Source organism: Micropterus salmoides, unplaced genomic scaffold (genome assembly GCF_014851395.1).
Source record: "Micropterus salmoides isolate LMB-PRFRI ecotype aquatic unplaced genomic scaffold, ASM1485139v1 Ms_hic_scaffold_23, whole genome shotgun sequence".
Taxonomy (NCBI): Eukaryota; Metazoa; Chordata; class Actinopteri; order Centrarchiformes; family Centrarchidae; genus Micropterus; species Micropterus salmoides.
The window spans coordinates 19,255,843-19,269,180 of record NW_024041484.1 but is presented as its reverse complement, the minus strand read 5'-3'; the positions used below and the strand labels follow the sequence as shown (position 1 = coordinate 19,269,180).

The window sequence follows — 13,338 nt, the reverse complement described above, 5'->3', positions numbered from 1 at the left end:
GGCTAAGGGATTGCGTTATGTTTTGGGCATGTAAAACTTCAAACATGGTCTGTTGGTAGGAGATGGGACACGTGTGTCACATGCATTGTGTGCCTAATAATCCACCTTGACCTTCTCCCTAAAGGTATGTTTAGTAATGCGGCACAGGTGTGGTTGTTAAAAATCATTCTTTCTTGAGAGAACATTTTGCACTCATCCTGAGGCTCTGTGACTCAACTGTGTGAATGTACACAGACAAAGAAAAAGGAGCAGGGTCTGGGTGAAAAGTAAAATATCTTGAGGCCAACCAATACCCTAAGAATTATGTTCATATTGGAATTGCAATCTCAATATTAAGTAGGTAGTGTGCCCCAAGGTGGAAAGTAAGGGTGTAACGGTCTGGGTGATGGATGGGAGTATAGCGCATCTTACTTTCATGCAGGAGACTAGAATTCAACTGACATTTGCCTTTTTATTAAATGTAACCATGACTTTCCCTAACCCTAAAAAAGTGTTTTAGTTGCCTAATCTTGATCATACCTTAGCCATAATTTATTTGACATAACCGCAGCCTTTCCCTAACAATCATATATATCCAGATATTGTAGAAAACAAGAACTGGATGTAACAAAATGTTGCAACTGAGTGTAATCATCCAATGTCGATGTTCTTGTCTTGCAATAGGGTTGGTCCGTAGTTCTTTAATAATAAATAAATCTGTCTTTTTTTAGGTTGCTAGTTAGCTTAAAGGTTCAGTGTGTAAGATTTAGGTTTAATCTAGTGACAGAAGTAGCAGTAGTAGTAGTCGACTGCTTTATTAGAAGTAGGAAGAGAAGTGAAATATGGACAAATGGAGGCCCATTTAGCACAAGGGCTGACAGAGCGTGTAGCTGACAGAGCGTGTAGCCACCGTAGCTTCTCCTACATCCTTGGAAAGGGAGGGGTGAACGGTGCATTCATGTGGCGTCGTAATATCGAAAAATAAAAATAAAGTGTACATGGGACATAAAGAAGTATACAGAACTTTGATTCGTGCAATATCACGTACTGCATATACATAATGTGCAAACATGTAATTTGAAATATGGTTCATAATGGTTAATTTGCTGTCCATGTAGAGTGAAGTAGATGTCTGCATGTTGTTTATAGGTTCTGATAATGTTAATCCAACACAACTTTGTCGTAGTGTCTATGTTGATTCCACATTCCGACTTAAGAGCACATGAACACACACTGATGATGGAAGAACAACTTCACAACTCGTGAAATGGGACCATCCGAGGAGCACGTGAATGCACTGCTAGCTTTATACTGCTACAAAAAAAAGTGTTTTTGTTAGCATTGTAAAGTCATGCTACTTCCATCTATGCTACTAACAAATGATGTGCATGAACCAGGAGGTTGCTGTCAAAAAATAAACATAGGATCAAACATCAATTGCTGCCATTTTTCTGTCGAGTACAGTCGCATACAACCCAAGATAATTTAAAAGGATACAATCCCTGTCTATGTTGTTGACCCATATCATTAACCAACTGTTATCTACCTCGTGGATTACGCTTTAATTGTCACTGTGCATGGCCGTCTTTCCCCACTTTTTAATATAGAGGTCAAATCTATATGACTTACATAATTCACGCTGCCTGCACAGACACCATGACTAGATGTATCATCACACTAAATAAATAGGTGTGAAAATGTCTTTAGTTTGGACGAATCATCAAGTCTGAATCCAACTGGATTTGGCTATGGCATGCAGTGACAGTGGTATGAATAATACTTGCAAATTCAGCAAGATATGTGTTTTTTTTTACAAGCCATAAGGTCATATATTGCTTTCAAACAGATATTTGGATGTTTCCTTGCCTATAAATTCCCATAGGGCAAGTCAGAGACAGAATTGCAATCAATGACCTGGTTCCAGTAATTACTGTTTACTTTAGCTCATTATTCTAAGCTTTGATTAAGCAATAGCCCTCATGTGAAGGTTACGTGGCCTTAATTGGTGGTGTCCAGGACACACATCTCCCACTTCTGTTGTGATGTATATTGGAAGGAATGGAGGTCAGGAAGTGGGAGACGCCTCACGCAGCTATTCTTAGCCCTGCCTTTGAGTCATTCACATTCTCTAATTGTCCGACGAGCCAACATGTGACAAAAGATGAACAGCAGTCCTTCATCCGGCAAAGCAAACAGCAAATACTGCACATATGCTTCACACCGCGGAAGAGAATGCTTCATATGTTGACATTTACAACCTAATTAAAACCAAGAAGGGAAATGATCCACACAGGGTCAGATATTTCTTACATGCTGGTGCTTAAACACAAAACACACACAAGTATACAAGCATTTGCACAGACGAGGACCCGATCCTGCACACAGTTTAACTACCCTACACACATTTAGGTGAGCATCGCTAATCCCACCCGGCTGAAAGAACCCGCTCATTTGAATCACTGAAATCCTTAGATGATTAAAATATATTACCATGTCAGAGAATTTCATACTCGTGATATTAAAGATGTATGTATGCACATAAATTCCCTGTCGCCTACTGCGTTTTGATTAGGAGCTGACAGAAAAATGGAGGTAACAAATAAAATATATAGAAGATGGAATTTTAAACAGAACAAAGTTGTTATTAGAATATATTTGCACATCATTGTATTATTTGTTCACAAGCACATACACACTCAGCTATCCAAGGCTGAGCAGAGTCTGCTGTCACATCTAACTTGTCAAATAGGAACATGCCTCTCAGCCACTTTTTTCAGTCTTGCTGGCAACAGCGGACATAAGCTGAGCTATGGTCTTCGGGGTAGAGGATGCTCTTTTAAGCAAAGAGCTTGAAACACATTGTAACTGTGTGATCACTTGACTTTTGTTTTTCAGTTAGACGTAAAACTGGACAGGAAAACAAAATTATGAAATATGATCAGTGCACCAATCTCCTTTTTAATAATTGTCTACATCAGAAACAGTATGTCCCTCCATTTCCACTGCATTCCCCAAGTTACATTCATGAAAACGTCCTTTGAGTCCTTCCCTGTGAAGAACAATACCATGTAGACCATCTAGACTCCCCCCACCGATAACCACTGCGCAAACACTTGCAGCGGTGATATGTCATGCTGTGTTTACTTGTGCAGAGCCTTCTGTTATGACATCCAATACACCACTCCCCCAGTTTATTGTTGTTCTAGTATTCTTTCACTTAAGACAATATTAGGTTATGGAAAAAATATGGGGTTTTGATTAAATACCAAAATAGCACTAAACTTCATCATGGAAATTGTTTTACCATATCTTGAACAACAGTTGTCTGTCCACATTTTAGCCTCTAAATCCAGTGGTGCTTGTTGTCTAGTGTGTGTTAATCACTTGCAACAGGCTTTCTCCCTCTTATTTTCATGGGTAATTGGCTATGCAGCACATGGAACCAGAGACCTGCAGGCAGCCACAGAGGAGGGGTAACACTGGGATTGAAGAAACTGAGATTACTGAAGCGTGTCAAGTCCTATTCCCTTCATTCAATTTCTCTATCCCATTGTTTACTTATTAATTTTGTGCTTTCCGTTTTCCTCAAACACACCATGCTCTGACCAACTGCCTGTACATATATTTTTCAGATTCCTCCATCTGTCTTGCCTTCCCTTAAATTTCCTCTTCATTCTCACTCCTACACAGTCTGTGAATGCACCCATATCTTGATTAGACCTCTGGTAACGCCTGTGCAATTTCCTGAAAAATTATAGTGATAGATTTGCACAATATCAATCAGAGCAAATGTGGGGCTCGAAATAGCCCTCCACCATCGGCAAAAGATGTTTTTTGAGCAGTGGTTAAAGTAGGGTGATGTAAAAGTTTTCAGTCACACTCCCAGCGTGCTTTTGAACTCTTCTTTGAGCCCAGTTAATCTTTCTCATGATCAGAAATTACGTACTTTCAGTTCTATCAAATGTGCCGTTATAATTATTAAAAAACAGAAATTCGGGGCACCTGACAGCAGCCACCTCAGAAGATGAGCCGCTCCCTGGTGACTCTACAACTTGTACTACTTCCCTTCAACAAGCCGCTCTGAACGAGGTCACATTCCTCTGACCTCAGGGCATTATTACCCTGTAATCATGTGTTGCTCTGCATGGCTACATTTGTTATTTCTCGTTGACAGCTTAATGTTAGAAGAAAGCAATTTTACCTGATGGATGGTCATAAGAGAGGCAGAGGATATATCAGCTTCATGCCTCGCCAGTGAATTATGCACAACAAAATCCCATAGATGCCCAAGCCGGCTGCGCCACAATACCTGCCTTCTCAAATATACTAGTAGTCTACGTGCCAGAGCTGCAAGGACTTTTCAGCTTGTCAGAATGTGCATGAGGCCTATTCATTACCGCAGTTTTTACTTGTCCTCTCAAATTAAACAGGCTGTCAGTCCTTACATTACCACAGCGCTATAAAAAATAGTTGACTTATTTTCAGGCAGCATAGCTTGGACTACTGCTTCACAGGTCTCAGGCCATTCATGATCACAAAAATCAATCCAAGCTGCTCCTCTGGCCCGCACTTTGTCTGTTGGCGGCAATAGGGATAACGTATCAAAGTGGGCCTCCTCAATCTTGTCACTTTAAGTGCAATCAATACTGCTTCCCCACCAACCGAATGCCTCTGAATACCAGCCCCTCACTCCTTACACTAGGCTGAACATTTCAATCAATATCTGACTAGAGGCTAAAAACATCTGCAGAAGCAGCAACAAAAAGTGAGACAGAATTAAATGCTTTACAATATACTGAAGACAGTGACACACAGTAATGCAATGAATGAAAACAGTTGGATACAAAAAGGAAAAATTTTCTCATAATCTCTATGACGTGTCTACACAGACCATGCTTGTGTGGTGGTGTACGTGTTAAATGGTTCAAGTCTTGACACAAAGTAATTTCAGTGAAAACAACAACTCACTTTCAGCACTGAGCGTGTATTCACTCAGCTTAGATAATCAAGCACCACAAAACTGCTCAATTAGTGCTACAATACAATTAGCAGAACAGAAAGCTTTTTATCTTTCAAACAGGTTTTCCAGCATGGGTTTTCATTGTGAATATGTTGTCCCCACAGCCTCATAAATCACTGTAGACAATTCTCAATGCATGGCCTGCTATTGGCTTCCAGACGGCTCCAATCCATAAAAGCAAGCCTCTGGCCAACGTACCTGTAAATTAGTCTACCTAAAAAATTCAAGCATCTAGGTGCTTGGCACTGGAAACGATTGCATTAATTGCCTCGAGGATTAGGAGACACAGACCTCCACTCCCTCATGCATATTTGACACTTCTAGCAGCATGCTTAGGCCGCTGTTGTAGCTAATGGATGATGTTTGGTATGGTGCCGCATATGTATTAGCTTCCAAGCTATGAGTGGGTATGTGGAAAGCGCATCCCCGTGCATGCCTATCTGTCTGAGCATGTGGTGGGTTGGCTCTGTTATCTTGAGCCAGCCAGGGTGAGTGTAGGGCTGGGTGGTCGCGTTGCTGCTTCCTAATTGTTGTGACTGCTCCCACTACCCTTGCCCTCAAAGACTGGCACTGCCCTCTCCTGTAAATCTGTCCTGGGGATTTGGCTGGCTTGACACGGAACTGACCTGATAGTCCTTTGGGTGTGTTGTGTGCAGAGACACACAAACTCTCATACAAATGAGCGGCACAGATATGCACTTAGACAGAGAAATGCACGCACATATCTATACACAATCTCAATCTCAGTGAAATTAAAGAGCCGCAGAACTCCATTTGAGATACGGTTCTGGACAGCATCGCTGTGATGAAGAGGGAGAGCTCTTGACAGTGTTGTTGGTGGAATGGCATCAAACAGTGGTGTGAGTATGTGTGTGTACGTGCAGATTCCACGTCTGCTGATAATGTCCACACACACACACTCCCACAGAGAGAAGTGAGGTTGTTATCAAGTGCTCGCACATTGCTATACATGACGTCCTTTTTGAGTGCAGAGATTGTCTGGCATGACAGAGTGACACCTGATCTGATGGGGGTTTTTTAAACTTCTAAATATGCACCACAGCCTCAGAAAGATATTCCTGTCCATGAAAACAGTTGGATGTGTAAGTGAATCAATTGCTTTTTGCAGAGGAAAGTCAATCTCTAGTGACCCAAAGCGTCCAAAGAAGAAGTCCAAAGAAATCTAAATAAACAGTCATTATACAAGAACACTGTTGCAAATAGGTGTTTTTTGAGCTATTAAACTTCTAAACTGAACAACAAATACCAGTGAAACAAGGCATGAAATGGTTTACTGATGTGTATACTGATGTCAATTTGCAATGCATTAGGGATGTACCCAAATCGGAATATGAGCTAGTTATAATGGGACAGACAAGCTGAGTGGAATGGTTATAATATGAAGTGAGAATGGTCAAGCAAAGAAGTTTAATTAAGATGAGATTGTTGAGGACTTTGCGGTGAACAAGACTCACAGAATGACATTCAGACAGGTACACAACCATTGTTAAAAATGTGCAGTTCTCTGTGATTTGTGTTTGTGGCTGTGGCCACTGTGGAGTTTATATTGTTTACACATCTCTGTGTTGTCTGCTTTGCCGAAGTTTTATTGTGCAGTGGCAGTTTATTTCTTATTATTATTATTTTCTTTATTATAAATAGTTTCCATTTCATTGTAGAAAACATTGTTTGCAGTTTCTGATTGTTGAATGCCCCCAGTTAGAGGTTGGGTGGCGGTGACCTCCTGTGTAAACTACATCCATTTCCGGTCTCTATCCAAATACACATACAGAGAATGACTTCTATGTACACCTCTAGTATGCATTACCATGAATGACTACTTAACTGAGATCATCTGAATTGTCCTTTATGCAACTAACCCCCCACCACTACTCTAAAGCCACACTGTGAGCACTACACTGTTTATATGTTCAAGGTGTCAGCATGACTGTATCACAATGCAGTATGTGAGGATTCGTAACTCTGCTTTTTACTTCACGGTCAAGAGCTCTTTTCCATCTATTGATGTAGAACAAGCTCTTGTAACACCATTGACAAGTTAGAAAAATGTCGCACACATACTATAATAATGGCAGAGAAATACAAGCATTTGCATTAAACCATCCTAGGACCTAGACTTAAGTGCACAAAATTGAAGGTATCCCTTTAAAGAATTCCAGCAAATATGACAGTGACAGTGAACCACAAATTACCTGAATGGATAATGATCACATTTTTTCACATGCATGATGAAAACATTTAGAATCATTAATGCTACCTACCAGGTTCAGTGAAGTGATTCAAATTTAGGGGAGGTATACAATATTTAAATATGTCATTTGTCATTATATTTCAGTCTGCCAAGATTTCATAGATAAGTTGAAATTAATGCGAGCACTGACCATGTCAAGACAGACATAACTCTTTTTTAAAAAAATTGAATAAATATATTTCACTCCAGAGTCAGAGTGTGTTGGTACTTACAGCAGGTGTTAAGCAGTCCGTTGGGCTTTCTCGCACTTGGACGGCATATTCAGAGAGTGTGAGTTCAATGTAGCACCGGAGAGGCTTTCTTTGACAGAAGGAAGCGATGGACGTGTCTGGCTCCAGCTTCATGGTTAATAGCCATGGCCACTGTTAAAAAATTTAAAAATAAATCAGGGTGAGCACTGGGCAAATAATGTAGTGCTGCCTTCAAGTCACTCCAACTACAACTTTAAAGCTATGCTAGGTAATGTGTTTCAGAAGCAATTTTTGTTTCTGTTGAAAGTATCCCTACATCCTGTGCACTCATTGTGCGTGAAAATGTGTTTTAGGGGAGTGGCTTTAGAAGGCTCACTGGTGACATATTTTCAGTTGGATACTAAAATATAGGTGTCTCTTGCTAGTTTCTCCAACATTACCTACCCTAGCTTTAATTGTGTGCTCTTCACAACACCTATGCATGTTCAGTGCCAATGGTTTAAAATGATATCTGAAAATTCTGTTCATGGCAACTTCAGTGTGGTTAAGATGGGGAAAAAAATCTATGTCTAATGTTTAGTTTTTTGGAAAATACTCTTTTCTTACTGAGAATTGGATGAGAAGATTATATAGCACTCATGTTTGTCTGTTAAATATGAAACTACAGTCAGAAGCTCACCATAAACACTGGAAACAAGGTAAAAACAGCTGGTCTGGCTTTGTCCAAAAGTTACAAAATCCTCCTACCAGCACCTCTAAAGATCACTGGTTAACACATTAGATACCTCACATTTACCCATACCAAAACCTAGCTGTATACAATTTTTGGTTTTACAACAGGTCTCTCAATCTTTAAAATAAGCCAAGCTGTCTCTATATATATGAGAGTGGTGTTGGTCTTCTAGCTCTGTGCGAACTAACTAGCTAACGGTCAAATTTGATTCAATAACCCCCCACAAGATCAAGGTGAGTCATCAACAAATATTATTACTGACAGAGAAAAAAGATTGTTGGATTTCTGTAAATAATATCAGTACAGTCTACACCTGCTCTTTTATGATAATGTGCTATGAGATAACTGTTGTTGTGATATGGCGCTATATAAATAAAATTGAATGTGAATTTGTAAATTGTTCTGTCTTGAGCACATAATTCATGCATTGCCGCTTAATGTTGACATTGGGTGTTGTGTAAATCATGCAAAATATTTTTCCTTTAGGATTCTGCGCTGGTCATCCATGATCAGAAACCACTGATACAGTTTAAAGGTTAAAACTGGTTTATTGAGCTAGCCTGGGGTTTAAAATTCAGTTCTCACTATGTAAATTACACAGTCCTCAATCCCTACGGACCAGTAACCCCAAATACAAGGAAGGTATACATCCTGCATGACAATGAAAGAAAATGATGAAGGTTTTGATCACTTTCAATGTAAATGACTGTGACCTAAGTTCACTATATGTGCACACCCTTTATGGAAGCCACAGTCCTTTGAGACTATTATCCTAAAGTGCTGTAGCACTCATATTTCCAGAGGAGCCAATAACAGGAACAACTCATGTATAAATGTAAATTTCACCCAGAGCACCTTGCAGGAACCACAGCAGTTTAGAAATCTCTTTACCCAAGCCTGGCACGCTTATTAAAAACAGCGCTTAACAAGCCGCTGTTTGTCTTTAGCATATGAAGAGCAAGAACAAAACAATGTCACACCTGCTTTTGAACTGCAGGCAGAGCAATATCTAGAGCTGTAGAAGTTGAGGGAAGGACAGCAGCTGATAATGGGATAAACCCTGAGGCTACAGTGTTTAGTACACTAAGTCAGTCATTGCTGGGGAAGAGATGTATTGTCATGATAACAACTTGTGTTTATGGCATGTCCCGGCACAGACACATTAGCCATTGCTGTCTGCTGCATGCCATTCACTGTTATGACTAATCACAACACAAGCCAGCGGAGAAATACCAGAACCCCCAACTTTTGAAATGAAACAGCTTCCTTGAAGAAAAGAACGTTGCTTCGGCAGAGCGCAAAAAACAGCAGGGCTTTAGTGGGTGAAGGATTTGGGGAAAGCTGGAGGGTGAAACATGTTGAGGCTGTGTGATGCATCGCTCTTGTCTCACATTGTTAGACAACACATTGTCCGAATGATTTCCCCGTGGTAAAAATCTGCGTAATGATCTTTATCTCTGGTGCTCTAATTCATTTATTATGCTAATAGGAAAAGCCGTTGGTCTGATCAGACATTGCATAAACATAAGTGTACTTCAATGTTCCCTAATCATGTTGGAAGAGGATTCAAAGGCTCCTAGCAATTGTGCGGCATTATAAGATGATGAAAATTATTCAGAAATTTGTCAGATGATGATAAGGGTTTAAAATATCTAATAGGCAGCCTGGATGTGGATTGCAATCTCCCTCGCCAACAGGCAGTTAATTCCCCCATGAGCAAATCTGAGAATTCTGAATAAATGTGCAGTAAGGCTTAACATATACAGATGAGATATACTGCACACTGATGGCTGTAGGGTTGCATGACCTTATCAGAGTTTCTTTGCTGCTCCAAGCAGTGGACTTACTGTGTGTGTGTGACAGTGAAAATGTCCATCAAGAATATAAAGAAGAGTGCATGTTTTCCCTGGGCGCAGCTTGACCCAGGCAGCTGTTTTTATCCACACAGCAGACTGTCATCACTGAGGAGCACTAAATGTTTGGTAGAGAACATGCTTGTTGAACTGCTTGGACACTACGTGGACAATGAAATCCTGAGATGTGTCTAAGTCCTGTAAAGATATAGGAATGAACTTGCCAGCTGGTTAGTGTGCTGGCTCTTAGCTCAAGAAAAAAAAACAACTTTTGTGCTATTTTAACTACACAAATATCACAGTTTACATTTTGTGGCTTGGATCGCCAACTGAACTAATTTATCCCAATTATTGTGTGGACAATCAGATTTAGTTCTGCATGCCTCTGCTTTCACACCCATAATCATGTCCCTTCAAGATACATATTAAATTGGGTGCCTTAGAGCTTGCTGGGCTGCCAACTAAATCACATTTACATCTGATTACACTTCTAAAAGCACATTTTGTAGATATGTGTGCCTAATATTGAAACTTATTTCCCAGATTTATGCAGTTTTCAGCCGAAATAGTGAAACAGTGGTTGTTGTTCTCTCTCACTGATAACAGTGCTTATAATTGTTTTTGTTTGACAGCACCTTAACTCTGTTTTTGATTGCTGACGGTCAATTTCATTTAATGTCCAGAAGAACGGCAGCCTGTGGGAGTGGAAGGTTGTAAAATACACTGGGTAAGATATCTTTAAATTGATTGTTCACTAGTATCAGTAAATTACAACAACTGTAAACTCGAGGTAATGTCTGTGAAAATAATCAATATGCTTCTGAAGAGACATTTTAAAGCTGCCTGTTTGCTCACATTGTTTTCAACTGTTTTCAATTTTGCCAACAGGATGTAGCAAAAGGAACTGAACAAACAACCAGCAACCACCATAGTTCACTGTGACTGTTCAATTAGGACAAATACACAAAATTTTCAAAATAACCATCATAAAAAATGTTGACGAATATTATTGATTTTATATTTATAGTGTGTGAGTGTGTCAACATTTAGATGTGGTTGCAAGTTAGAGATATTACTCAGTTAAACTCTTTAGTTCATAAGTTTGCCTTGATTATACGGAATCATTAACAGGTTATTGTTGCGTTTTGGACTGCTGGTCAGACAAAACAAGACATTTGAAGACATCACTTTGGGCGTATTTGAATTTGTTATGAATATTTTTATAATACATGTAATACTTTTTCCACTAATAGACAAGTTCTTTGCAGCCCCAATAAAAATTTACTTGTGGCATGTCACAGAGTGAAGCTTCAGCCCATTTTAAGGTTTTACATCTGGTCTTGCTTTTATTATGAATATAGTTCACATCGGGTTATCTCAACAAAGCAATATAGTCCAGTTCCATTATGTAGAAAACTCTACACAGAAGAAAGATGTGGCATGCAGGCTATGGAAAATGAGTTTAGGTGTTCGCCAAACTAAATTTGATATCCACTGAGATTAAACAATTCATATCACTTTTATCTTATCACAACTTCATCTTAGAAAACCCCTCTGTGAAATTGTTGTTTTATGTCTGATGGCTGCACTTCTACACGAAGCCCCTAAGAGTGCCATTTTAACTGTCTTATAACAAAAACATGTTCACACTGCTATGAACTGTCAGAAGAGGTTTGGAGAGACCTCATCGAAAGCATAAGCAATAAAACAAGCCTTCCAGTGTTTCCATTTTTAAATACTCAGAAGGGAACGTCTTTAATGCAATTTCCTAGTACTTGGTGTCCCCTGACTGCCACTGCCAGGGCCCTCCTTCAAGTATAGGCTGCAGCTTTACTGCAACATCAGCATTATGATGGGGAAGAGGGAGGGGTTGGTTCTCCAAATCTGAACCTGGTCATAGATCTCAGCGGACATCTACAGTGGCTCTTCATTATCTGCTCTCAGCCAACATCCCAGCAGGGGGGCATGTGTCTGGGAAAAAAGCCTTGATTATGTAACTGTCTGAAAGGCTGGCTGTCAGCCTATTTACAGGCCAGCGCATCAATCATCTACTGACTCTGCATCTCTTTAGACTATCTGCGACTTATGCTTCGAATATACATGATGGATCTATATCCATGGTCTGCTGGTAAATGTTTTCCATTTAACTGCCTTCTGATCGATCAAGAAATTCAAATAACAAGTCACTAAACATGCATGGACAAGTGCCAACATTTATTAAATCTGAATCTTGACTAATGTAGCCATCACTCTTATTTTCAGTGGGGGGATGTTTCCGCACCTACAGTATATATCTAGCCAAATGTTTAAGCTTGAGAGACACATACAGCAGAGCTGCAAATACACTCGCCCACCGCTCCAGGTGCCGCCTAGATGAATGCAAAACCCAAACCAAACAAAGAGAGTGATTAGTGGATCTGCTTAACCTCAGGGAAGAAGGATCCCGTTATTAGACCAGAGAGTTTACTTAGCTATTTGCACTGCTGTCTGCCTTACTCCAGTCCTCTCCCTCTGCAGTCCCAACACAGTCCCACTCAGAGCTAAAAGCTCTAATTAGAGAAACTACCAAAGGATTTTTTGGCCGAGAGTGCAGAAGGGATTTTGCTCTTGCAATGTCTGTCTTGATTCAAGTCATCTGTGCCATTCACCCTGTAAAATCTGTAATCGTTAGTTGAGTTATTCCATTTTATTCTGCTTTATGCTTCTGCTGTAACAGAGCAGGACCAATTAATTGGCTGGGCCAATGTATCAGCCAGAACAATTGGTACCATCACATTCTGAGACATCATACATAACATTGAATGGTATAACACTGGACCAACTTGTCACTCAACTCCACCTAGTTGTCATGGTGACTCAAGTCAAGACAAACTGTGTTTCCAAATTTATATTTCAGTATTTTTACATTATGGTATTGTGGTATTGTTACCTTTAGTAAACGATAGATGTACATCTTCCTCCACTACATATTTCCTGATGCAACATTCTCATGTCTTCTGCAATTGTACTGTTCATCATGGCCATGTCTATTAATTTCTTTGAATGACAGAGATCACCTCTGTCCAGGTATCGTCAGAATATAATGACATTGTAATGAGGTTGAGGCTAACAATGTTTTTCAGCAGGCTGCAACTAGATGTTTACACTAACAAGACAATCACTGAGAAGTTCACTTGATGCAGCCGCAGGCAACTTTTTTCACAATTGTGTGTTCATTGTGCTGAAAATGAAGAACAAATACAGCAAATAACATGGATGGTTTGTGGCTGTTAGCAAATGTATGAGATCAA

The 13,338-nt window shown here is 39.8% G+C and overlaps 1 protein-coding gene across 2 annotated transcripts in view; it reads right to left on the bottom strand.

Annotated features, from left to right (window-relative positions):
* The window catches only part of chrm2a (cholinergic receptor, muscarinic 2a), a 79,708-nt gene that overhangs the window by 43,247 nt on the left and 23,123 nt on the right, over window positions 1–13,338 (bottom strand). For both annotated transcript variants that reach the window (XM_038738859.1, XM_038738860.1), the window contains exon 2: window positions 7,484–7,633. The gene's annotated coding sequence lies outside the window, so the exon portion shown is untranslated. The remainder of the gene's footprint in view (window positions 1–7,483; window positions 7,634–13,338) is intronic.